Genomic DNA, 26,168 nt, shown 5'->3' on the forward strand with positions numbered 1-26,168 from the left:
AAAGCGCGGGCATCTCATGTAAAGCGCGGGACCTCTCATATAAAGTCCCGTCTGGGGGCCCTTGAGGTGCAAATCAAATAAATAAAAAATCTATGAGAGTGGACATGTACACGATGTCAGTGGTGTGTGGGACGATTCAGTCCGAACATGTGACATTTAAGAAGTGGAGCTTGTGTTAGCAACACAGTAAAGAAGCGGAAAGCGACAGTCAAAATCTAAGCGTAATATATTTAACCCATCTGCTGCACGGCGGACAAACTGAATCAAAACATGAATACGTCGTCATCAATTTCGTCGCTTAGCCGTGTAAGCATTATCTAGTGCAGAAACACCAAGGTGACAGAAAGAAATCGTGAGAACAATAACTTCCCGAACAGGGTGCTCCACTGCTTCCGTCGCGCACGCAAACGAGGCCTCGCGAGGAATGAATAGAACCGTGTCGCCGACGAGACTTTTCTAGGTATTTGAGCATCTCACCACACAAGAACTATTTTTTGACATACCTTGAAGCTTCGAGCACCATATACATGCGACGTCTATTGCTTATTTCCCTCCGAAAACACGAATCAAACATAAAAGCACGATCAGCGACGCGGAAAATTATGGCAGACGGGTGGCTCCTTCCCGAGCGTGATTACTAAAGCTACCACCAGTGTCACGGCCATCGGCGAACTCTACGCGTATACGCAGGTACAGCATGCGCTCAAGAGCATTATACCACAGCAATCGCTCAAAAGCGTTCCGCCACAATGCACGGATCGAACACCTCTTACGGTAAAATTCTCCGGGTCGCCCTAGCGATGTGACACCGCTATGAGCGTCCCAACAGATTCCAAAAGGCAGGCCAGCCTTTTCGCATCGGCACACAGCATCACGAGGGCGGCGCACCAGATGCTCGCACAGATTCCTACAGGGGAATGTAATTTATGTAATCCTCTCTGTGTAAGGCTCCCGAACACCAACCGCTTCACGTGGGCTTCGTGGCATGCGCCGTCGATGGCCCACTGTATACTCCTCACAAAGCCACAGTTCTGAGACGCCTTCAGCAAAACGCGAAGCCTTGCTATCGCTTTCAGTGCAGCAACAGCAGCAGTGGAAAAGTCGAAGGTAGAGGCAACTTCGCTTTAAGTATAGCCAGTGAACACCACTACACTGTTACGGATGACTCGCCGCGCAGCCCGTCTCTCGGCAACGCGCTCTACAATTCAGCAATCGCGCAAGGAGGAATTCGCGCAAGGCCCCCCACTCGAATTTCGCCACCGAGTTCTCATTCGTCTTTCTCAGTCGTCATTCCTTATGCGGGAAGCGAAGCCACAAGTCACAAGGCTCACAGGTGATCCCACGGCCATTATTATTTTATTACAACCACCACTTGCTGGCTTCCCGAATGACGTGACATGATGCGAGAGTCGACAACAACACAATCCACAGCGCACCTCGACATTATTGCACGCAATTTTTGCTACACGTCGTAAACAGGTGCGATGTGGGTAACTTCCTACTTTCTGTTTCACGCGTCTGCAACGCCCACGCACGCTGGCGTTTCTTGCGTGATTGACGACATTCATTCCTCGAACACAACGGCACCGGAAGCACACCGATCGATCAACGAGGCCATTTATCCGATGCGTTGACGAAGCGCTATTGTTGAAAGCGGTGTAAGTGGTCGCTAGCACAAGAGGAATTCTGCGAACACGGCGCTCCAGGAGTTCGGGGCTTTAAGAAATTAGTGGTTTCTTTATATGCACACGGTAGAGTCCCATTAAAGCAAACTCGAAGGGCCCATGAAAACATGTTCGTCTTATAACAAGTTCATCTTAAAAGAAGGAATATACAAATTTTAATAATCAGATACTCTGGGCGCACCCTGATATCCTCAAGACAGCACTTAAATATGAAGCAGCATTAAATTCAATGGAGAGATGTAAGAAATTGAGGCAGAAATAATCGTTGATAATTATCTGTGTCATGCGAAGCATTTTGTGGAAGTTATCGACGACGCAAATGTATGGGCAAACTTTTTATTTCTTAAGTGCTATTCTTAAGTGCTATTTCAGTTTCCTTGCTGCTTCTTCAGCCGCATGGATGCTGCCCATTATAGGGAACAACGACCTACGCGTACTGAAGTACGAGAACTACTTGCAAGTGTCTAGATCAACCTCTGTGGTGAACACGTGGTCGATACCACCACCACGTCATGTAGTGGGCACTCTGTTGGAGATGTTTGGGGTGACACCAAACAATTCATCCATGTAAGGGGTGAACCGCTGGTTGACCGGTTTCAAAAGGACCACGTTCAAATCCTCCGTGATGATCATAGGGAGTTTCCTTTCTTACGAGGAGTGCAATTCCCCCGCGCGTAGACACCTAGAACGCCCAAGAACGAGGAAGTCCTCTCAGCCAGTGGCGGTTAGCGGAGCAACGCAAGCGACAGCGCTGTCTCAGGGATTGGCCCACATTTCATGGAGAGAAAAACGCCGCTTCCTTGACCTTGACCTTGCTCCGACCTTGGCTCCGTCTCGGCAAAGTAAGGCTTCGCATTTAACACACACACACACACACAAAAAAAAACTATTTATCGGATGTGCATACTGCATCTGATTCTTAAACTATATTGTACGTGTTGCTTGCCGGTACAGTGCAAATCGTTGCGTTGTCATGAAAGGTGATATTCCACCTAGCTTGTTAAAACATTTTCAGTACCTTCACGTTCTTGAAAAAAATAGCGCAGAAGCCATCGATGATCCCTCTCAATGTAAGCGAACAGCCAAACGCTCCAAGAAAGCTATTTGCTTTATTAAAGAAATGGTGAGCATGACGGCCTATATTTGTTGCAGTGAGGATGTCTGGATTGCGTTTGTTGTTTCATTGCGTATAATCGTAGTTCACTGACCTCCAGCCGAGGTCAGTCAACTACAGTCTTTCTGAAAGAAAGAATGAATGTAGCGGCAGAAAATGGTGCTCCGATGTAATTTATATGCTTGAATGTTACTTCTGTAACGGAGAATATATCGGCGAAGCGGGACGATCAGTGAAGGTCCCGTTAAACGCACATGCCGGGAACACAGACAAAAAGCTTACCATAGCTGTCACCCATTATTTCAATCAGCCAGGTCATAGCTTTGATGAACTTAAACCCTACATCCTACAGCCAAATTTCTGTTATGTGCGAGACAGAAAATAAAGACTCATACCTCATGCATAAGTTCAAGACATTGTAACCAATAGGCATACACGTTACAAAAGCAGCTTTCGAACGTATTCGCTATGATAAATTTCAAAGTATAGGCAACAGCACTTATTCTTTCATTGGGTTGCTTAGTTTATTTTTTTGTTATCGTCGTTGTTGATGTTCTTGTTATTGGGTGGTTAACAATATTACAACCGCCTCACCTCCCTAACCTTTCGTGCGCTGCTTTCGTTCTTTTATATATATATATATATATATATATATATATATATATATATATATATATATATATATATATATATATATATATATATATATATATATATATATATATATATGTTCGAATAGCACCATTTCCTGCCGCTACCTTTATTCTCTCTTTCAGAGATACGATATTCACTGACCTCCAGTGGAGCATATAATCACCTCCCCCCGCCCCCACCTCCCTGTCTTCAGGGCCTCTTCCACGAAAAGAGGAACCTACAGTGACACGTCAACCGGCTGACACACGACGCTACCTAACATGCCTTCCACCGACGTTCAGTAGCACATCATCTGTCTTTTGCAATTCTACACCTTCGCCACTAACCCACCCTCGGTCACTGCCTCTCCCACCCACCTCACCCTCTCCCCCCTTTAGAAGAACCGTACCTACATCTACTGTGCCGGGCAGAGCATATGTCGCCTTGGAAGAGGCAAGCACACTTGTCGAAACGTTGGCTCCGGCTTTCACCTTGTTCTCGTTTCGCTCGTCCTCTTGAATTTCCATCTCCCGCATTTCCCGCGAATTCTCTGCACATCTCAGGTGGAGGCACAGGCTGACAGCACGTTATTCTGAAATCGTTGGCATTTCGCAACGAACACGACCCGTAACTCATCCTTGAATTGAAGGCAGACAGACAATTTTTTTTTTTTTTTACAAATGCACTGTAACAGTGTTCCCAAGTGACACTCACCAGTGTTCACTAAAGCAGATCATTTACTGCTCTGCAGTTCAGTCTGCTTTGTTTATATCAAGTGTGCTGCACTGACTGTGCGATACTTTGTAGCCGTAGCATGCACCTGTATAGACACATGGCGTTCCTGTGCGTGAGCCCACGGGTGCATAAGTTTACTTTCAACTCCATTGCGTGAGCGCACGCCTCCTTAGCGATATAGGCGCCATTGCATCGGCGGTGAGAATCCGACCACCAACCACGAACACGGATGAACAGAGCCAAAGGAGACTATCCGCTGTATGTAAAAAAAAAAAAAGAAAGTGCATAAAATCATTCAAGTGCGTCATGTCAGAAGTCCGCTGCTTCTTATAACTACTGGGAAGTGTCATAACCACAATTGGTCAGCGAGCAGAGGCACCATCATTTCGTCGCGCTGTGGCAGACATGGTGGCAGACATGGCGGCACGCAAAGTTAACAGAAAACAAGGGACGCACGACGAGTGAAGCGCATGCCGCAGCCCAACGGAACGACGAAGCTGGACCCACTAGGCCCTTTTGAAGCTGCGCTTAATGCAGTAGTGCACAGGCACACTGAGGTACTTTGTCAATTTGGTTTATGGCGTTACTGATGTGTTGTGTGTGTGCGTGTGTTGTGTGACGTGTGTGTGTGTGTGCGTGTGTATGTGCACACGCACACACACGCACGCACGCACACCCTACTCACCTCTCGTGTCAGAGTCGCGTCATCAGCTTGCCAATCCGGTTCTTCTATTGAGCAATGTAGCCGGCTTCTGCTGTGGCCACAAAAGTGCGGCTTAAACAAATTATCGGTTTTTGTTAGGCGGATTTACTTCACTAAGTACTTAACTAACCTAACGTTCGCGCATTGTTCCTCATGCAGGTACAAAAATTCGACTTAACCGGCTTCGCCCTAACTGTATAACGAGACAAATTTTTGTTTGCATGATTTGTTTGTATATTTCAATTAAATAGCAGAAGTAATTAACAGAAGTCTAGCATCTATGTTTCCCTTGCTCTTTATGTATGTGTGCGTGTGTGCGCGTGCGTGTGTGCGCGTGTGTGTGTGCGCGTGCGCGTGTGCGCGTGCGCGTGTGCGCGTGTGTGTGTGTGCGCGTGTGTGTGTGCGCGTGCGTGTGTGCGCGTGCGTGTGTGCGCGTGCGTGTGTGCGCGTGCGTGTGCGTATGTGCGCGTGCGCGCACAATTGCCCCGGAGGATACATGATAATAGCCCATATATAAGGCTGTTTCTTCGACGTACGTCGGTAGGCCGAGGTGTTGGGGACAAAGAAAGATATTTCACGGCGGCCTCGTTAGAGCATAGCCCTTTGATATTCCGTGAGCGTAGCCCGTGAGTGACGTGGACTAGCACTCTCAGGGCTGTATATCCAGTGATCATGCACAAGAGAAAACCCAGAAAGTCAAGGAGCGCAAGGCCGCGCCACGGCATGGGTTGATTGGTAATATGTGCGCCGCATGCGTAATGCTGCCGATGTGGGCTCGGTTCCCGCCCCCGCAGCAAGCTACCTTTTCGCCCACTTTCATCATTTCTTACTACGTCAAATAGAAATAACGGGTAATTAATCGCCCCTGTGTTTCCCGTGGCTCAACTGTCTGCCACAATTACCGTCGAACAAGAGATCAATTCCGTCGTATATATATATATATATACGCACACATATATATATGAATGTACAACACTATTCGCACTTCAATTATTACCTTTTCAATTAAGCAGCTGATTTATACCGCCATCACGCAGCTGTCTCAAGGCACGAGCGCGTGACTCCACTGGATTGCTCCACCCGCGGACAGCGTGTCGCATGCCATCTCCTTAACGCGTCGCGTGATTGATGGGGTATTCACGCTCTGTCCCAACAGCGACAAGCACTTTCGTCAGCTCCTACAAGTTTCGCTCATCTTCCACGTCATCTTACCACGTTTTTCAGATCACTCTCACTTCGTCTTGCCACCCGATTCAATCGTCACTGCCTTCTAGAAAGTAGCGATCCCTTCTCTTCCCAGCAGTATTTGGCCCAAGCTTTCCAAGCTTCAGAAGAGTACATTTTTGGACTAGCTGGCTCGAAATGTCTTGTGTTACCGAAGGAGAGAGACAGGACAGAAAACATTCACTACCTGTCCTGGAAACATACCGTCCTGTCCTCTCTCTTTCTTTCTGTACTACTTCAGCGCTACCGTCTGCAAGATATTTCAACACTTCCGCTGTTGTAAAACGCTCGCACAGAAAGGTGCATTTTAATAGCGCTTGCATTGAAGCACGCTCGTCAGTACCAGTGACGGCATTTCGCGTATTACTTTTTTCTCTGTGTTATCTTTAAGCTTTCTAGCACTTTAAGCTTTTTCTATGTTTAACATTAGACCCCGTTTATGGACAAGCGTTCCTTACAGACGAAACACCTGAACATATTTCTTCCCAGAGTTTTAGCTTTGAGTACGAAGTTCCTGGATAGATGGCTTTTGGCAAGAGTGAATGACAGACACAAAGTGCTGTACTAAAGCTGGATTACAGGGCATGTAATAAGTTTTGCGCACGGCTTGTTTTGTTTTTAAAACACGGTCAGAGGAGAAAGACCGTCGCAAAATTACGCGGTGCATTGGTACCGAGCCGCTAATGTAGAGGAAGTGTAACGTGCACCTCTATTTCACATACGACGAGAACTGTCCGCACGAATTCCACACCAGGTCACAGGTGGCTTGGGGTGAGGCTCCCTTACGGTGTTCTGTCTGTATATTGCCAACATGTGCCAAACACGTATCACTGGAGAAAGTTTCGCCATTTTTTTTTCTCATTATAACGACTATCCATTTTTTGTGTCTTTTGCATATTTTCGTTAAAAACAAACCTCACGTTCTGGTAATTTTATGTCTCGTTTTAGATGTTCTTAATCACGTCTGCGACTCCCGCCACCACCATTACTTTCTAGTAAAGGAAAGCTCGGCAGCACTGCCACCCACATACTTCTCGCTGCAAGTGCCACCGTCTTGTGGTCACCCCACAAAATCTCACAAGTGCTACATTCACATGCATGCGTACATCCCTGCTTGAAATTACCTTGCACACTTGTAATTATTGTATGTTAAATGATCAGCTCTGTGCACCTGAGTGTAATTGTGCAATGAAAGTGTGTAGTAATTCTACCACGCGATGCGCTCCTAAATATCGCTCACGAAAGTTAGGGAACGATAGCTATTAAAGTTTACTTCATGCAATTAGTGCGTCGTCTGTCTCAGCTGTCATTGTGCTTACATGCTACAAAAAAGTCATTGATTCGCATCTACGATTCGATCTTACCTTTTAGGGCGAAGGTGTTAGCCATCAGACACCATTTATATAACTATAAAGTTGTTAGAATTCACTTAGTACTTCTGGGAAGGCCGGCCACAAGCCTAATGTACCGCAGGAGTGTGCACAAAACAGAACCACGACGACGGTAACGGTGAACAAATAATTAAAAAAACTTTATGTTTCAGCCCGCACACAGGAGCCAGGGGACTGTATGCTTCAGTCAACAGAAAATAATTATCTAGAGAAAAACACTTGCTGCCTTACCCTCGTCACCCAGAGTACCGTGTTATTGTTTGATATATTTCTATTATTTTGATATTATACAGGGTGATCATTAGCTTTTACGGAATTTTTAAAATAATCACCTGTTGCGGATAACCGAATTCCAATCCGTGAGCTGGGTGATTCAGAGAGGTGAAGCCAGAACGCATATTCCACTACTTAACAATAAATCACTAATTACCTTCTTAATTAATTACATTACCATACACAATGCAAATCACCAGTGTAGCCGGTGGGCTTACAAGGCGTATAAACTTGGAATGAATTTCCAGAATCACACCAGATCATAAATAAGTACCATCAAACTCGCCGTAAAATGTGCACTGTTCCACTCCCTTTTTTTTTAACAAAACAGTCTTTTATGCACTGAAGAACAAAACTAACAGGAATGCCTATGTATCTCGTCCCCCTTTTGGGGAAATAATTTCTCGAAACTAGTGTAATCTTGTAAATTCATTTCAAATGAATACGTACCGTCTTGCAAACTCACCGGCTACAATTCTTAAATCGCACTATGTGCAATAAAGTAATTAATTAACAAGTGCATTAGCGAATATCTGTTAATTACGTGTGGCCTAAATTATATAATGAAGACTTAATTCGTGCACTTTTGTTAATTATACGAATATGTGTTTTGATTTCCCATGCTAGGAATGTTCACCTTTTCGAACAATCCAGCTCAAGAACTAGAATTATGCTATCTGCCAGAGACGATTTTTTTTTTAAATTCAATAATATTTTAAAGTGACCACCCCGTATATTCCATGCGGCCAGTTCCAAGGAATAGCAAGGAAAGCACTTGAGAACACTACAGCGTTTATCGACGCTGTATCGACGCTCGGGAAGATCTGCATTATCTCAGACAAGCCACGCGCGCTATTTGTGTGGTGTATATGATCGCACTGCAATTACTATTTGTTGCTCTACAGGCAGTGCAAAGCGAGGCATTCGTGCACGTTCACGACCAACTTCGCACCATTTACAAATATTTCCTGTTTCTCACTTCATTTCATTTTTTTATACCCTGAAGGCCTGTGATGCTTTTACAGAGAAGGCTTTACAGAGTCATTAAACACTGTGACGACCGAAAGGACTCTCCAGACACTCGGTTCTGCGCCGCTTCCATTTCTCGGTGAGAAACGAGTGCGGAAGAGACGAGTGCCGCTTTGTTAAACAAACAGCTCACTGCTTGAAGACAGAAATAAGCCTTGGCGAAAAGACGCTGTTTGCTTGGACAAAGAAACCACCGCTACCCGATGCCTATCGAGTTGCCCTTTAAGTTGGAGTGCCGACAAAGTGAAGTCTGCGAACAGGCGCTTACAAACAAATCTCGCAAATGTCACATGGGCCAAATAACCGATGCATCACGGCGGCTCTCCTAACCTCTTGGGCGCTTCGTTATTCTCATCAAAATTGACCTTACATTGCCTCTTCCTTATGGCATACTTTATTAAATGTCGGGGCATTACGTATACAAAACCCCGATGCGATTACCAATTCTTCAACGTGCACCCTATGACATGTTATCGAACTTTCCCTTTTCAAAGACTGTTTCAGAAATCTGGCTTGAGGAATAGTTGATTTTGAACCACCGTAAAAGAAAAAGAATTTGCTGCGTTGGCGACTGTACCATTCAACGGCGTGTGTGTGTGTGTGTGTACACACACACACACACGCCGTTGAATGGTACAGTTGAATGGTACGTTGAAGAATTGGTAATTGGTGTACACACACACACATTATATATATATATATATATATATATATATATATATATATATATATATATATATATATATATATATATATATATATATATATATATATATATATATATATATATATATATAAGAAGCGCAGGCATGTAAGGAAGCGGTCGATTCCTTGGATGTTTTCACTCCTGTGACCCTGGGAAACGTATGAACCAACTAGCCCAGCCACAAGTGGTAAGAGAGTTTCATCACAGGCATTGTGCCTAATTCATGAGTTAGGGGAAACAGCCCACACGCAAAAGGCGTACGCAAGCCGAAAACAGAGGCACAGGAAGCGCTTCCTATGTGTTTCAGTTCTCATTGTTCTTCCCGTGCTTCTTATTTATTTATTTATTGCGCTGCTATAAATCATTCATAACTAACTAAGCGACGGGAAGGAAGGTGATGTTTCGTAACAACGAGTCTCGATAGATAGAATTTATTGACAGGTCGACCTGAGCTAGTGCACTCTAGTCTGCTACTGCTCTACTGCACTCTACTCTGCGCTGGGGAGGAGGGAAGGGGAGTGAAAGTACTGCGATGGATGATGATCGTAAGATAAGTGGTGAGTACTTACGAATATTAGCCGCTCGTCAAGCTCGTGGAATAGTATCTGTACAGGAGTGCGAATTTTGTCTGGTTGGTTGAGCATATTGAACGTCATTGCTCTCGCGTACCCTGTTCTCTCCGCGCTTTGTTCAGTATACCGGGGTTTCTCTTAAGCATGGATCATCCTGAGCAGTAGGCGACCCTTGAACTTCTTTGCATAAAAGGCACGTTTTGGTGGTAATTTTTCATTCCCGGAAGTGAATAGAGGCAGACTATGACTGCTCACGGGCGAATATTGGCACGCCGACATGTTGCCACAAATGTGTCCATGTGATGCACGAAGCAACCGCCGTTAAAATGTGAGAGTATTGAAACTGGTGCCAAAAGAAGGGCAGAGAATGTCTGTATTAATTTTCGTAATGACGTAATAATGAAATAGTTAAATTTATCTACCTACCTACATACCCACCTACCCAACGTTTACTTAAGCTTTTTTTTTTTACATATGGCTCTGTGCCCTACTACGAGGAAGGGGAAAACTAAATATAGAGTACAAGCTTCCCTACGGGGAAACTGAGTTATAACCGAGCAATTAGGCCGTGAAAGGTTAACCATACCTGGCAGAATGAAGTATAACAGCATTTCATGTGACAGGACGCGGCGTTCATCGGTGTCAACGAGCCACTGAATCCAAACAGAAACGTCCTTAGTTCGCGCTAGTACCATGGCGATGCTGCTCGCATCGCTATTTTTTTTAACGCGATAGCGTTAAAGAGCTCGTGTCGCAGAAAAGCCGGTGTCGTCGGCGTCGGCGTCCGCGGCGTTGGCCGTGAGCGATAAATCACGGCAGGCACTTCATAAATAAAAAGCAACTTCCAAGATGGGCTGGGTGGGAATCGAACCAGGGTCTCCGGAGTGTGAGACGGAGACGTTACCACTGAGCCACGAGTTTAATGCTTCGAAGCGGTACAAAAGCGCCTCTAGTGAACGCGGTGTTGCCTTAGAAACGAGCTGTTTCTAAGGCTCAGGCGTGCGTCGCTTGCTCAGGCGCACATTTCGTTGTCGCGCCGAACGCTGCGTTGCTCGACGCTCACCGCGTCCGATGCGGGGCTCGTAGTCGCTGCGCCGTAGCCCATTGTCTTACACCCCTTGGCGGGTCGACGGGAACGCTGTCGCGTTCCACTCTTGAAGGCGGAGCTTAAGCGTCCTCCAATTTTTTTTTTTTTTGCTTTTTCTCTCCGCTGTTCTCTCGGTCTTTCATTTCCCCGTACCCTTCGCCCAGTGCTGAATAGCAAACCAGAATCTTATCCGCTTAACCTCCCTAGCTTTCCCGTCCCGTTCATCTCCCCCTCTCTCTCTGCTGGCACGTGTCCCCTTTCCATTATTATTTCTTTATTCTTTAAGTGAAAAAGGCGTTGACGGATCAAATAAAACGAATGCAATGACAAAAATAAATTTAAAAAGCTGTCTAAAGAAATATGTCGGTAGTGCACGACCGCCCGAATGAACTCGGGCACGAATGAACGAATCGAGCGATGCCGTTTGGTTCGCGAGCTGAATTCAGAGGTGACCTCCGTCCGCGAGCACGCAATCGTGCCCTCGCCGGCGGACACGCGCGATACGTCCTTCGAACGGCACGTGTTGCTCGCAGCTGCGTCGGCAGCCGTTACGAGCGTCACCGAAGGGAGTGGGCCGACGGGTTTCGCACTCCTTGGGGGATTCCTAGCGTGCGTCATAAAAAAACAGCCGGCTCGACGATATGTTGCCCCGCACGGCGCGCGCACTAACCCGCACGCATCGCCACCGTATGAGCCCTCCCACGAGCTTCCGAGCCCGGAAGTTAAAGATCTCCGGCGCCATCGGCGAACGAACGTGGGAAACTGGAACCGAAGCCAAAGATTCCCCACATTACCTTGGCACTCGCGGCGACGGTACCGGAACGAAGCGATTAAACGGGGACGTCAGCTCCACCCGTGCAAATCCATTAACATGCAGATCGCTCGTGAAGGTTTAAGCGATGAGTCGCGCGATTAAGATGAAGCACGCTGGCGACCACCTCGGCTAACCAGTATGACGCATCCGGAAGAGAGAGTACCGCACGAATGAATGAATAAAAACGTGGGTTGCATGTGGTTACGGACGCTCCTGTTCGCTGTTCGGTTTCCTCGGACATAATGCGAAATACGTTGCAGCTCGGCCTCCTCCCCATAGAATTTGTCGAGGGATCAAATGCCTGAATAATACCTGCATTGCCATCGCCAAAGATGCTGCAAACGATGTCTTGAACGCTACGCGAAAAAAAAGACAAGTAAAATATGTATTTTTTTCATAGAAGAATATCCTTGTATACTCGATTTCGAACTATATCAGTTATGCCGCGGGTATGAAAAATGTAAAGGCAATGAAATGAACAAGTTGAGGACAAATATTTCAATGCAACTTTGTCATTCAAGAAGCCTGCCTACATTTTAGCCCATATGCCACGGCCAGGGAAAAATCCCAATGACGCTGTCCTTTGTTCCAATGGGTTGCCCAAGATCAGTTGTCACCGGTCCTGTATTGTAATTCCACCGAAACTATAGTTGCAACTGAAAGCACGTATAAAAATCAGGAGTTCTGCAAAATATACGACGACGAAAAAAAAAATTATGCAGTTTTACGTGCCAAAACCATTTTCTGATTAAGAGGCACGCCGTAGTCGGGGACTCTGGCAATTTGGACCACTTGGGCTTCTTTAACGTCCACCTAAATCTAAGTACACGGGTGTTCTCGCATTTTCCCCCACAGAAATATACGAGGGCGAGTGAAATGCAAGTGAGCCGATGCGAATATATGACAAACGGGGTACTTAATTGAAAGGTGTCCCCATGAGCATTTAGACATTTGTCCACTGACTAATGAGTCGCGTGACTGCCGTGTCATAAAAATTCTTGTGTTTCTGCTTCAAGAAGTCTAACTCACTCTTTCATGTCATCGCCCGGCACGAATCTGGCTCCCTTGAGCTGTTTTTTTTTTCTATTGCCGCAAAATGTGGAAGTCGCAAGGCGACAGATCTTGGCTATATGGCGGACGTTGCAGCGTTTCCCACTTAAAATTTACCAGTTTTGTGTTAACCACATCAACGACGTGGGGACGGGAATTGTCACGGAGCAAAATGACCCCATTCCTCAATTTTCTACGTCGTTTGTTCTTGATTGCGACAAGCAGCCGATCCGGCGTTTCACCGCATTGCAAACAACTGATAGTCTCTCCAGGTTTAGCAAATTCGAACAATAACGGCCCCTGAAGAACGAAAAAAAAAAGTCAACAAGAACCTTTCCTGCGGAAACGACGGTCTTTGCTTTCTTTGGAGGTGGTGAATCCGAATGTTTATACTGTAAGCTTTGCCGTCGCGTTTCAGGCTCGTAGTAGTGGCACCATGATTCGTCCCCGGTCACAATTGCAGACAAGTCGTCGTCAACCTAATTGTGATACCGGATAAGATGAGTCAATGCAGCGCCGAACCTCTCGGTCATCTGGCAGTTCAAAATCTTGGTCATCCATTGCGCACACAAGAACCGATAACCAAGATGTTCATGAATTATGGTGCGAACCGAACCTTTACTGATGCTCACACGCTCTGCCAGTTCATCGATGCTTATCATTCGTTCTTGTCTGATCTGCTCATCAACCTTTGAAATTGTGTTGTGGGTGATTGCACGGTGGCTTTGGCTTGCTCTTGGATCGTCTTTGCAACTTTCACGTCCTTCTTTGAACAGTTTGCTCCAACACTTCACAGTGGCCAATGAAATTGAATGTTCAACGTAGACGACAGCCATGCGGCGACTAATTTATTTTTGGAAAGCACCTTCAGCTGTCAAAAACCTCCCTACACCACGCTGTTCAACTTCTGGGGCGTCCATTATGTCACGAAACCATGTGCAAGCCAGTTTATGAGAGCATTAAAGAACATTTACCCTCACCTACATGTCACTTTTCTAAATGAGAGATGCCTGTGTGCTACGCACATGCCTCGCAGATAATGAACCGAACCATTATTGCGCGGGTTGGCTTTCACTTTCATTTGGCTCGCCTTCGTATGTTAGTAGTGCGAAGATACAATGAAATATACAAATGCGAAGATAAAGCTTGATAAAGCAGAAAGGAGTGTCGCTGGAAACAAAGTTCACTGCGTGTAAACACAAAACCGCGCAAGAAGATATTTAAATACACCGATAAGTATGCAATGAACTTACGTGTCTAAAAAAAAGGTCACTATATATGGTGCGTCAAACAACGCAAATAAACATGTCGCGCAAACGCATATTCACAGATAACAAAATCCTAGACAACCCCCGCCCCCTTTCCCCACACTCGCCCCGATGCATCGCGCATGACGGAAAGCGGCGTGCTTCCTCCCGCTTTTCTCCCTTGTGCACACAAAACTGAGCCACCATCGTCGGCTAACCATGCCACCCCCCCATTTACACTTTCACTCGTACTTACAGCCTGCGGGGCACGGTGACGATGTTGTCGCCCTTGGACTTTATACGGAACACGAGGGCCACGGCGACGGCAGGAATGCGCCTGGAGTGTCCATATAATTGCTATCGAAATAATATAATGAGAGTATCCGGCAACTGAAACGTCCTGTGGCCCATTTCTTTCCGCAGAAGAAGACGTAACAAAATCCCCTGCTATCCAGGAAGCGTCCAAAACTTTACCAGGCGAAAATACACTCGGCCAGAGAAAAACGAACGCGCACCGAAGTGCGCCGTACGATGGTCGGGGCAACACGAGAAAAACGCATGCTTTCTGGCTGGCTCTGGCAGCCCGCGGGTAGCGAGAACAAGAAAATTCGAGAGGCTCCATGTGTCCTCGCGAATAAAAGTCAAATAAGAAAAATAAATAAAACCGTAGTTACCTTTGTTGGCTTTAGTGTCCTGACATGGATGCTTTGGCGGAGGCGAAAAAGAAATGATATTCTTTTCTGTGGCATCATCATCATCAGGCTGGTTACGCCCACTGCAGGACAAAGGCCTCTCCTATACTTCTCCAACTACCCCGGTCATGTACTAATTGTGGCTATGTTGTCCCTGCAAACTTCTTAATCTCATCCGCCCACCTAACTTTCTGCAGCCCCCTGCTACGCTTACCTTCCCTTGGAATGCAGTCCGTAACCCTTAATGACTATCGGTTATCTTCCCTCCTCATCACATGTCCCGCCCATGCCCCCCCCCCCTCATTTCTTTTTCTTGATTTCAACTAAGATGTCACTTACCCGCGTTTGTTCCCTCACCCAATCTGCTCTTTTCTTATCCCTTAAAGTTACACCCATCATTCTTTCCATAGCTCGTTGCGTCGTCCTCAATTTCAGCAGAACCCTTTTCGTAAGCCTCCAGGTTTCTGCCCCATACGTGAGTACTGGTAAGACACAGCTGTTATACACTTTTCTCTTCAGGGATAGCGGCAACCTGCTGTTCATGATTTGAGAATGCCTGCCAAACGCCCCCCAGCCCATTCTTATTCTTCTGGTTATTTCAGTCTCATGGTCCGGATCCGTGGTCACTACCTGCCCTAAGTAGATGTATTCCCTCACCACTTCCAATTCCTCCCTACCCATCGTAAACTGCTGTTCTCTTCCGAGACTGTTAAACATTATTTTAGTTTTCTGCAGATTAATTTTCAGACATACCCTTCTGCTTTGCCTCTCCAGGTCAGTGAGCATGCATTGCAATTGGTCTCCTGAGTTACTAAGCAAGGCAATACCATCAGCGAATCTCAAGTTGCTAAAGTATTCTCCATCAACTTTTATCCCCAATTCTTCCCACTCCAAGACTCTGAATGCCTCCTGTAAACATGCTGTGAATAGCATTGGCGAGATCGTATCTCCCTGTCTGACACCTTTCCTTATTGGGATTTTGTTGCTTCCTTTATGGAGGACGACGGTGGCTGTGGAGCCGCTATATATATCTTCCAGTATTTTTACATATGGCTCATTACACCCCGATTCCGTTTTGCCTCCATGACTGCTGAGGTTTCGACTAAATCAAACGCTTTTTCGTAATCAATGAAGGCTATAAATAAGGGTTGGTTATATTCTGCCCATTTCTCTATCACCTCATTGATAGTGTGAATATGGACTATTGTTGAGTAGCCTTTACGGAATCCTGCCTGGTCCTTTGGTTGACAGAAGTCTAAGGTGTTCCTGATTCTATTTGCGATTACCTTAGTAAATACTTTGTAGGCAACGGACAGTAAGCTGATCGGTCTATAATTTTTTCAAGTCTTTGGCGTCACCTTTCTTATGGATTACGATTATGTTAGCGTTCTTCCAAGATTCCGGTGCGTTCAAGGTCATGAGGCATCGTGTATATTGTGGCATAATCGTTGCTGTGTTATCGTGTTTAGTTCCTGTCATGCCACGGCCCTTGATGCGATGCCCTGCGCATGCGTGATATGCCCACATATGTATAGATACTACGGAGCAATAAAGGCGGGGGTTCATTCCCTCTCATGTTCAAGACGGCGTCGTTCGACGCGGAAACACGACATGGTGTCAGAAGTGGCCTTAGCAAATTGGGTGGAACCACGGGCGACGTGAGAAGGTACAGGTACGGCCGACCTTCATCGTTGGCGTCCTCGGCTCGGACACGATAACGGAACAAGAGCTTCGAGCCATGGCGCGTGAGGAAAGTGGTATTTCGTGCCAGCTCTTTCTGGTACAGCCACCAACGAGCTTCAACTTTGACAAGGTGTCAGAGTGGCCGGCGTGGGTGCAAGAATTCGATGATTATCGATTTGCTTCCGGCCTTAATGAGCGAACTCACGAGGCTCAGGTACGCACGCTGCTGTACACCATGGGGCGGCAGGCACGCAACGTATTCAAGACCTTTGAGCTGTCGGAAGAATAGTCAAAGGACTATGAAGTGGTGAAAAAACGTTTCGACGCCTACTTCATTGCCACGCGCAATTTGGTCTACGAAAGTGCGTGTTTTCATCGTCACCACCAAGTTTCAGGCAAATCGATGGACCTGTATGTAACGGCCCTACATACTTTGGAGGATAAATGTGACTATGGCGTGATGAAAGAACGGATGATCCTCGACCGTATCGAGGTTGGACTACGTGACACAAAGTTGTCCGAGGCCCTACAAATGGACGCTGCACTGACTCTGAAAACGGCACTGACAAAGGCAAGGATGAAGGAAGCGGTACAGCAACAACAGGAACTTCACAGCAGTCCATACCACCAACCAGCCAGCGTAGAGGACGACGGAATTCATCAACGAGCAAGCCGGGGACGTCCTGAGGACCAATGGGCCAAAGAAGACGTCCGAAAGTGTGCGGCTTGCGGCAAGGCCCGTCATTTAACCTCATCGTGCCCTGCAAGGGAGGCAATCTGCTACAGGTGCCAACGACGGGGACATTTCGCCGCGGTCTGCCCACAAAAGCAGAACTTCACGATCGCCGAAGCAAGCGCATCCGAGGTAGATTTGTGCAGTGTTCCCCGGACAGCTACATTGAGTGAGCAAACAGAGTGTGCCATCTATTTTGTTGGAACTTTAGCTGGAACAATTGCAAGAGCACGTTTTGTTCAGGTCGCTATTAATGGGGTCACAGTGTCTGCTAAAATTGACACAGGAGCAGAGGTAAACGTTGTTCCAGCATCGTTTCCTGGCGTACCCAAGACTCTAGAGCGTTCCAACGTAATTTTAAAAGGACCAGGCAATGAAGTGTTAGATCTGAAAGGACAGTTCACTGCAGACATTCTGTGGAAACGATGTTTGGTTAGGCAGGACGTTTTCGTCATTAACTCGGGGAGTAATGTCATTTTAGGCTTGCCAGCAATAGAAGCTTTGGGAATAGTGAAATTTGTAGACGAAGTTTCGATCCACCAAGCTGTGCAAACGTGCTTCCCCTCATTGTTCTGCGGTTTGGGTACCATGAAAGGAGAATATTGTATTAATCTCAAAGCAGACGCGGTGCCCTATGCCATTTACACCGCTCGTCGTATTCCCATCCCCCTGAGGGACGGCGTGAAACGCGAGCTAGAAGAAATGGAAAAGAAAGGGGTCATTTGTAAAGTCGTCCGGGCAAGTGCGAATATGTGTTGACCTAACCCAACTCAATAAGTGGGTGAAACGTGAGCGATTTGTGCTCCCCACTGTTGTTGAGACACTCGGGTTACTAAGCGGAGCAGCTGTGTTTTCTAAACTTGACGCGAACTCGGGATTCCATCAAGTAAAGCTAAGCAAGGATTGTCAGCTATTGACCACGTTTATTACCCCCTTTGGACGCCTGCCGTTAGGCATAACCTCTGCTCCTGAATATTTTCAAAGACAAATGTGTGAAATTCTTGATGGAATGCCGGGGGTCGTAAACTTAATGGACGATGTGTTAGTCTTTGGTTCTTCACAGAAAGAGCATAATGAGAGATTGTTTCAGACTTTAGAACGCTTGACGGAAGCCAGCATCACTTTGAATCGTGAAAAATGCCAGTTCAGTGTAAAAGAGCTATGTTTTATGGGAGGCCGAGTGAGCAAAGTTGGCATACTCCTAGATCCCGCAAAAGTTGTAGCGATCACTGATATGAAGCCGCCTGAAAATGTTGCCGATATGCGGAGATTCCTTAATCTTGCAAACCATTGCTCGCGGGTTATTACAGACTTAGCTGAGAAGTCTGCGCCGTTACGTCAGTTGCTGCACAAGCACAGTGAGTGTATTTGGGCAACGCCTCAGCAGATGGCGTTTAACAGCATAAAACGCGCTATCTGTTCTGATAGGTGTATGGCAAAGTTTGATGCACTGAATGAATGAAAGAATGAAATCATTCTTTCTGCAGACGCGTCGCCGTACGGTTTAGGTGCAGTTTTACTTCAGGTACAACCAAACAAAGAAACACGGCCACTTATATTTGTTTCAAGATCACTGACTCGAACAGAAATGCGCTACGCGCAAGATGAAAAGGAGACCCTAGCTCTAACATGGGTGACTGAGCGTGTCGAAAGTTATGTGCGTGGACTACACATAACGCTGGAGACGGATCACAAACCGCTAGTGACTTTGCTAGGAAAGACTCCCCTAGATTTGGTACCGCCGCGCATTCAGAGATTCCGAATGCGTCTGATGTGATTCAGTTTTGATGTCGTATGTGTTCCTGGGAAAAATTTGGAAATTGCTGATGCACTTTCTAGAGCGCCATTGCGAGGGCGAAAAACCAAGAACTTCCTTTCTGTGGATGAAGTGAACTCGTTTGTTACTGGTGCGTTATCCGAGTTGGGTGAATCGGATCACTTTAGACTGGTCGCCGAAGAGGAGGCAAAGGACGAGACCTGCCGTACGTTGTGCCGTTACCTTCGTGAAGGCTGGCCGGGCCCAACTTCGCTATCAAGCGTTATGAGGCCATATTGACAGTATCGCGCAACATTGAGCTAGTGTAAAGGGGTTCTCATGCATGGCACTCGCCTCACTCGCCTCATTGTGCCCCTCTCGCTCCAGGATAGAATGTTAAGTCTGCTTCACGAAGGTCATCAAGGTATTGTGAGATGCAGGGCAAGAGCAAGGGAGTCGGTTTGGTGGCCGGGCCTGAGCTCTTAACTAGCTTCTTTGGTTGTCAATTGCGGCGTGTGTTCGCAGTTCCGAGAACAACCGAGTGAACCAATGATCCCAACCCAGACACCTATTCGACCTTGGCAAAGGGTCGCAGCAGATATCTTCCATCTCAACGGCCGTAACTACTTGCTCTTAGTGGATTTTATATCTCGATTTGCAGAAATGTGTTTACTGGAATCGCTCACCAGCACTTGTGTTGTTGGTCATGTCAAAGACGTCTTCGCTAGGCACGGCATACCCGAAGTGCTTGTCACAGATAACGGTGCTCAATTTGTCAGTGACGAATTTAAGCAGTTCGCGAAGGCCTATGGATTCAAAGGTGTGACGTGTAGCCCTAGGTACCCCCAGGCAAACGGAGAGGTAGAACGAATGGTGAAAACGGCAAAAGGGCTACTGCTAAAGTCTCACGATCCCTATTTGGCTCTGTTAGCCTACAGGGACACACCGGGACCACTAGGCAAGACGCCAGAGGAGCTGCTCATGGGGTGGCGACTTCGTACAACCCTGCCTATCCATCCGAACAGGCCGGTACCAAAGACACCCAACCTGAAAGAGGTACAGAAGAAGGATGCAGTTGTATGGGAAAAGCAGCGGCAAAATGTCACCTTGTCCCATTGGCACCCGGTGATTCTGTCTGGGTCAAGGACTTCAGGCGGGAAGGCGCCATCTGTCAGCGGGCAAAACGGCCGCGGTCGTATGTCGTCGCGTTGGAGAGCGGCATCCAGATCGAACGCAACAGGAAATTTCTAGTCATGCAAGCGCCAAGCAGAACTCCAGTCTCGTACAACGAGACATAAGAGTTTCCCCCTAGCCTGGAAAATGCAGAAGTTAGCGATCAGCGTAACTTCCAAGCCCTCCAAAGTGACCCCACACATGATCAGGGTAATGTTTCGCCGCAGGTACCAGGCGAATACGTTACACGATTCGGCAGAGCTGTAAGAAAACTAGACCGTTACGGAATTTCTGAATGCAAAGCAGTACGTTTCTTTTGACTGTGTTTATCATTATTTAGTTGGTTGTTGTTTTGTTGGAAAAGGGGAGATGTGGCATAATCGTCGCTGTGTTATCGTGTTTAGTTCTTGTCATGCCACGGCCCTTGATGCGATGCCCTGCGCATGCGTCACATGCACACATATGTATACATACTACCGAGCAATAAAGGCGGGGGTTCATTCCCGTTCATGTTCAAGACGGTGTCATTCGACGCGGAAACAAGACATATATAGGGGGGCCAATCTTTCTATGACAATGTTCCCCCCATCCTTCAACAAATCTGCTTTTACCTGATCCTCCCCTGCTGCCTTCCCCCTTTGCATAGTTCCCAAGGCATTCTTTACTTCTTCCGGCGGTACTTGTGAGATTTCAAGTTTCTCTAGACTATTCTCTCTCACATTATCGTCGTGGGTGTTACTGGTACTGTATAAATCTCTATAGAACTCCTCAGCCACTTGAACTATCTCATCCATATTAGTAACGATATTGCCGGCTTTGTCTCTTAACGCATACATCTGATTCTTGCCTATTCCTAGTTTCTTCTTCACTGCTTTTAGGCTTCCTCCGTTCCTGAGAGCATGTTCAATTCTATCCATACTATAGTTCCTTATGTCAGCTGTCTTACGCTTGTTGATTAACTTCGAAAGTTCTGCCAGTTCTATTCTAGCTGTAGGGTTAGAGGCTTTCATACATTGGCGTTTCTTTATCAGATCTTTCGTCTCCTGCGATAGCTTGCTGGTCTCCTGTCTAACTGAGTTACCACCGACTTCTATTGCGCACTCCTTAATGATGCCCATAAGATTGTCGTTCATTGCTTCAACCACTAAGCTCCTCTTCTTGAGTTAAAGCCGAATACCTGTTCTGTAGCTTGATCCGGAATTCCTCTAGTTTCCCTCTTACCGCTAACTCATTTATTGGCTTCTTATGTACCAGTTTCTTTCGTTCCCTCTTCAAGTCTAGGCTAATTCGACTTCTTACCATCCTATGGTCACTGCAGCGCACCTTGCCGAGCACGTCTACATCTTGTATGATGCCAGGGTTCGCGCAGAGTATGAAGTGAATTTCATTTCTAGTCTCACCATTCGGGCTCCTCCACGTTCACTTTCGTCTAACCCGCTTGCGGAAAAAGGTATTCATTATCCGCATATTATTCTGTTCTGCAAACTCTACTAATAAGTGATTGCCCTGTTATCGGTTGTTCACGAAACTTTCTCTGAAGTCTCTAAATATTTTAAGGCAGTTTGTCGTGTGCGTACCATGACCACGCACGCTTATATCGCCTTGCGTTTCTCTACCGCGGGTGCGCTTTAAAACCACAGCGCTGCAATTATGCTTCAGGAACTTTCCTTTCTTCTTCTCCTCCCTTAAATGCGTTCTGTTAACAACCACATGCAGAGACAAAGCAACAGCGCTCGCATTCGATCCCATATATGAGATTCATATATATATATATATATATATATATATATATATATATATATATATATATATATATAGAGAGAGAGAGAGAGAGAGAAAATTATCAGTGACAGCACTCTTAGTAAAGCCCACTCGGCCGTTGTCTTTTTCGAAAGTAGTCTTACTAGGGTTATTATAATTACATGAATCTATTTCGCCCTCGTGAGCAGCAGTCCTTAAGATAGTTACTCGGGCTAGCTTCCCACGCTAAGAGTGCCGCACTCGCCTAGCACGTGATCAAGCTTTCCCTAGTCTCTAAAGCCGCTCGAGTTCGCTCTTATCCACGGGCGGCCATCTTTCCAAGAAAGTATGCCTTCCAACCACTCGGAATCGACCATCGCGGACAACATCAGTCCCTTTCCACGTAAGTATGAGGCTCTGGACAGGAGCTATGGCGCTGCAAGGTAACCTGGAGCCTCACGGACCAAAAGACTGAGCTATCTTTCCGGGCAACACCCAAGGTGCACGAGTTCAAATCACCTGTTCTCTTCCTTTTCTTTTGCTTACCTTCTTTTCTTTTCTTTTTTTCTTCCCCCTTTTTAATATGTCTTTTCTTTTAGTTTATCACTATACAGGGACCCTCCTAAAAAAATATTCTCTATTATATATGGCCACACATGTGCAGGTCATAAATACCAGGTTCTGTGGCATGACGGCATTAAAGGGATACAGAATAAAAATCGGAGAATATAGAGAAAACCCCACAATTGCATTCCTAAGACACGATTGCTATAGTATATAGTCATTATTCGGGTTACTTTTGAGCGGATGGCTTTATTTTTGACTCTCTATGAGCGGCCACTGCGTAACTCGCAAAGCGCTCCCGACAACAAGCCGGCGGATCTGACGTCACACCTACCCTTAGCAGCCGCGGAGCGAGCTGGCCGGCTGCGCAGTTTTGTTTTTCTCGCGCTGCGCAGTGCAAAATGCAAAGTTCTAGTGAGAGCGATAGCATGAGCGGAACTTATGACTCCGACTTGGGTGAGCGGCCTACTGAACGACCACGAACGATAAAGGCGTATGCCTACGATCAGTCCGCGTCGTCAAGCGAAATTGACGACGACCCGCCGCAGCAGTCCCCCTCCGTGGTGCCGAGAGAGTCTGGACCAGCAAAGTGGTGTTTACACTGTGCATTCCATGTACACGCGTTCGCCTCGAGAGATCAGGGGCGGCATCATAGGTGGAAACCAGATTTAAACGCGGTTCCTGCGGCTCGGATCGCAACCTCGCACCTGTCACGAATGAGTTAGCGAGACGAGAGGTGCACGCCTCATTGACAGTGTTGCATCCGAGGCGGTGCGCCCAGCGTGATTCACTCACGCAAACGCTTTGCCATGTTTGGTTTCAACAGAGCGAGGACGCTTATGCCTCAGGCTATGCAATGTCAGGCGACGTAAGGAATTTACTCTGCGTTCTGCGCAAAGCGGCTTGCTCCGCCCGCTTGGATGGGTAGCTGCTAGCGCGTAAAACATGAAAGCCATCAATGCACAATACAGGTGCCGTGAGTACACACTGTTGAAAAAAAAACGTAGAAATCGTTGAAGATATTGACGCGTGTAGACCTCCCTGTACCTATGCCATCGGAGCAGGTGTGGCCGGCGGCGTGAGCATAACAGTCGGCTGCCGACTTTCGTGCGGCAGGTGCTTGATGCGCGCAAGTAGCTGTTTTGAGAATAGATGCGATGAAGCAACGGGTGAGGATTGGAGCCAGGCATGTGCAGTGACTGAAATGCGCCTCTGTAAGCAGGGAACGTCTTGTTATTCACGAAGTGAACGAGTACATGCGCAGCGGTTTCAGCGTCCCGTTGTTTCGTCGCAGCCGAGCACTCCTTCCCTTGGTGCACACGAGATGGCGCCACCAGTCTCATGTCGGCGAATTTTTTTTCGTCAGCCGTCGCTTCAGACGATGCGGATTTCGATTCATTCTGGCAGAATTGGCCAAACATCTGGCTCAGAACGTCGTACAAACGACAAATTACGGTCAAACGGCACCTGTCCGCAAAACTACAGCGTGAACAAGTACGCGAGAAAAAGACTACCGCTGCCTGCCGTTTTCACATGCGCACAGCAGACCCTCGGCATTTTGCGGCGTTGACATGGCTGCTCCAAACATCAAACCACAAATCCACGAGATCAAAGACGAGGTTTTCGAACAGCTCACACGAGGAAGCGGTACGAATAGGACGGTCGAACAAAGAAAGCGCGTTGCTGCAAACGTCAACTCGCCCCTTCGCGCGCTCAGTGTGGACGATCGCTCGCAATGGGCCTCGAGGTGGGTAAGCGTGACGTGATATCCGGTTTTGCCAGAGCTTTCGGAGGAGGCCGGTAGGTGCTGTGATTTGAGAAATATTCACTAAAATAATTACTTTTCGCTCACTTCTCCTCAGAAAGAGTGTTGTTTTGGTCGCTCTCGGTGCGACAGCTATCAATGGAGACAGAAATCTCGGCGACAAATTTTTTATTCACTATCCCTATAAAGGGATACGGACACGAAATCTGAACATTTTACGATAATACAGAAAATGAGTCCTCAGTGTGCGAGTGCACCGAAAGCAAGCAGTCACTTCGCTCATTTTTCAGCGGATGGCTTTATTTTTGGCGTTTTTGTGAGCGCGCGCAACGCCGCCCGGCCCAAGCGAGTTGGAAGGCGTGACGTCACGACACCCCCGTCGGATAGCCAGCCGGCCGGCCACGGTCATTCGAGGCGCGCCGCCGCCGCAATCGCGAGCATGGATTCGGGTTCTGCTGCCTCTACCAGCGATGAGTAGAGTCAGCAGACGTCTGTAGATAAGGGCCGTTCCAACTTAGCAAGAAATATAATCGCTTACGGTTACGAGCCTTCCGCGTCAAGCGGCAAAGAAGAGCAGGCGGCCTTGAACGTGCCGGTCAGGCAGTCCGGGCCAGCAAAATGGTAATTTCTTTTTCTAGTAAACTTGAAGTGCAGCAGCAGCAGTTCCTAAAATTATGTTACGTAGGATGCAAAATGCCTAGTTTCGTGACCCGCGTTGAGGCAGAAAGGGAGCTATTACGGCTGAATCGTAGGTAGCGTAGCTCGTCGCTTTGTGCTTACCTACGCTGTCGGCTTTCGATCGCTGCACACTTCGTTTTTACGCGACGAGGCACGGCATGTGTAGAATTTTCCAGCCGTTTCATAGCCCTGTGTTTACGGCTACTTTCACATTCACACCATTAGAAGCCATTTACTGGTTGAACTCGTTGAGATGGGCGGCTGCGCTAGGAACCCGTCGACCAGATCACTTAGCTACATCGATTCTGTGGCCATAGACAAAGGAAGGTCTTTAGCTGGGACATTTAATAGGGAAATGCTGCGCGAACAACCAAGTCATGAAACCCGACGTATGATTATGCAGAGACCTATGAAAATCCGTATTTTTTTGCTTGAGGTTGAAAAGCAACGTGTGAAACGGCAATGTAGATAAATGTGCTGCGCATTTTAGATTACTACACATGTATGCTGTTGTCTGGCGTTTATTCACTGGCTGTGTTTTGTATATTTGATCAATTAGAAGAGCGCTCGTATGCTGTCGTTCAATATTAGACGCAGCGAAAGTGCACACAACATGACTATTTTGTTTTATGATAAACACATGCATCCGCAGGGTAAACAATTTCTGTCACAAGCCGAGAATATCTGTTCTTGCACAGCCAATGAAACGGTAATTTCCCTTCTTTCAACAGGCACTCCTGCGGTCACCGCTGCGGCTACATGCATACAGAAAGAGAGAGGGTCTGTTGCTAGAACATCAAAAGTTGGCGAACACAGCTAACTGTTACGAATGCATCACTAAGCACCCGCTCTTTGAATTGTATTGCCTCAACAGGAGCCTTTTGAGCGGCATGCCAAGGCTTTTGAGCACAGCCGGGCTGGTCGCATAAGCATCGTTGACGAAGTGGTCCGCGCAAATGAAGCCATTTTTTAGAAGTCTCCATGCTGGGTGTGGTGGCTGACAGGCACGTATGCAAAGTTCACGCACCTTCTTGTCTCTGGGAAACGTGCGCGACGGCGTATCACGACCGATAATGCTGTTATAACAGCCGTGGGCGCAGTAATGTCTGGGCATTTTCTTC

General features: G+C 47.0%; 1 protein-coding gene and 1 pseudogene across 1 annotated transcript in view; one reads left to right on the forward strand and one right to left on the reverse strand.

Annotated features, from left to right (window-relative positions):
• The window catches only part of LOC142584864 (glycine receptor subunit alpha-2-like), a 116,862-nt gene that overhangs the window by 81,385 nt on the left and 9,309 nt on the right, over window positions 1–26,168 (reverse strand). The window lies entirely within an intron of this gene.
• On the forward strand, window positions 16,694–20,425 carry LOC142584502 (uncharacterized; annotated as a pseudogene).

Source organism: Dermacentor variabilis, chromosome 6 (assembly GCF_050947875.1).
Source record: "Dermacentor variabilis isolate Ectoservices chromosome 6, ASM5094787v1, whole genome shotgun sequence".
NCBI classification, from domain to species: Eukaryota; Metazoa; Arthropoda; class Arachnida; order Ixodida; family Ixodidae; genus Dermacentor; species Dermacentor variabilis.